Below are 2,156 nucleotides of genomic sequence, written 5' to 3'. Positions count from 1 at the left end.
TAAATATATTTTTTATTGGTTTCAGTGAGGCAGGAAGAGGGAGAGAGAGATAGAAACATCAATGATGACAGAGAATCATGGATCAGCTGCCTCCTGTATGCCCCCTGCTGAGGATTGAGCCCACAACCCGGGCCTGTGCCCTGACTGGGAATAGAACCGTGAACTCCTGGTTCATACATAGGTCAAAGCTCAACCCCTGAGCCACGCCGGCCAAGTGGTGTGAAACGTCTTGATGATGTTGCTGCTTCCAGGGCAGGTTATGGAGACCCTCTGACCCAGGGACCCCCGACACGGAGGTTTCTATATCATATTATTAGCGCAACAGATAAACTGAGATGATCTCAATCGATATTCTGACAGAGCCTTTCACCGAATCTAAAACATATTTCTAATAAAAACACCTCGGATAGAAGCAGAGACGTTTACAATATGGAAACTTCTCTCACTCCACAGACATGCGACTTCGTCCTACAGCAGCTCTTAGCTAATGAGGGGGTGGGGGGAGGACATCGCCACGACCATCAGGAAGAGGCCATGCGACTCTCACTCCATTCGGAGTCAGCATGACTCTGCACCTTTAGACAATGAAGGAAACAGGAAGGGATCATTAGTTAGACCTCAGCTTGGATGGGAATGGACAGGAGTCATTCCCCAGCCCAAGGGTCTGATATACTAACCGGACAATCCTTGGGTCCGCGCTGCCTGTCCCTCCTGGCGCCAATTCAGCGGAGACGGGGAGGAGTCATATGAGCGTTGATTCCCTTCCTGCCGCAGCCTGGGAGAGCAGCGGGTCACCCACAGAAACCTGCTCTGTCCCCCATAAGCCCGCTGCTCGTATTGGGGAAAAGGACAAGAATTACAGGGGACATAGGCAATGGGTGTGGCAGTTCACAGGTAATGGGGCCTGGAGTTTTGCAAAGGCCTGTGGGTATGCAAAGGCCTTGCAGTTCTGGGTTCTGCAATGTTAATCTTTCCATGATCACAGGCAGCTCCCTGATGGAGAGGACGGGTCACATTCCCAGGTGAGCTGCCAGGTCCCAGGTGCAACTCCCAGCCAGGTGAGAAGGTGCCTCCTTTAATCAGAACAAAGCAGTCACGGTGAACATGGCAGGATTCCTATTTCTCACAATTCCAGCTGGTCCCCTACATTCCATTTCGGCCCCTGTCAGTACAGCCTGGGACCTAGTGGACACGATGGAGGTGCTGGACTCAGACACAGCTGGACCCTGGGGCCCTGGTCCTGCCCTGACCCATCGTGGACTCTGACCCAGGGCGGCTGCCCCAGCATCCAGGAGTTTCTGCTCCATTTGAGGAACTCCAGGCTGGAGGGGAGGCGGTGCAATGGGAAGAATGGGGACAGGTTTTCTGAACCAAGTTCACTGAAGTGAGTCGCAGGCCCAGTGTCAGGCAGGCACAGGAAGCCGCTGGCTTGTCGGAGGAGTGGGGTCTGCTAGGGGAGCCCCATTTGAAGAGGGACAGAGGTTTTTGTCTCAGTTCCTCACAGGCCTGGAGCACTGTGGGTCCGCTGAGACTGCTGTCCCATCCTGAGCAGTAATAGTCGGCCTCGTCCTCCGCCTGCAGCCCTGTGATGGTCAGGGAGGCTGAACTGCCAGACCTGGTGCCAGAGAATCGGTCAGGGACCCCTGAGAGTCGGTTGCTATTATCATAAATGATGCATTTGGGGGCCTTTCCTGGGAGCTGCTGGTACCAATACACATAGTTACTGCCAATTTTGGAGCTACTGTCAGTGCAGGAGATGGTGACCGTCTGGCCCGGGTTCCTTTTGTTTGGGGTTCTCTGTGCTTCTTGGACCTGTAAGTCTATTTCTTTGACCAGGTAGGGGAAGTTTTCTGTCATTATTTCTTCAAATAGGTTTTCAATATCTTGCTCTCTCCCTTCTTCTGATACCCCTATAATTCTGATGTTGGTACGCTTGAAGCTGTCCCAGAGGCTCCTTACACTATCTTCGTATTTTCGGATTCTTTTTTCATTTTGCTTTTCCAGTTGGGTGTTATTTGCTTCTTCGCATCTTGAATTTTTGGCTTGATTCTTATGCTCCTCTGGTCTGCTGTTGGGTGTCTGTATAATATTCTTTATTTCAGTCAGTGTATGCTTAATTTCTAGTTGGTTCTTTATCACAACATCGAGGGTCTCAT

The sequence above is a fragment of the Myotis davidii genome, unplaced genomic scaffold (genome assembly GCF_000327345.1).
Source record: "Myotis davidii unplaced genomic scaffold, ASM32734v1 scaffold2291, whole genome shotgun sequence".
Lineage (NCBI taxonomy): Eukaryota > Metazoa > Chordata > Mammalia > Chiroptera > Vespertilionidae > Myotis > Myotis davidii.
Note: the sequence above shows the minus strand (reverse complement) of the source record.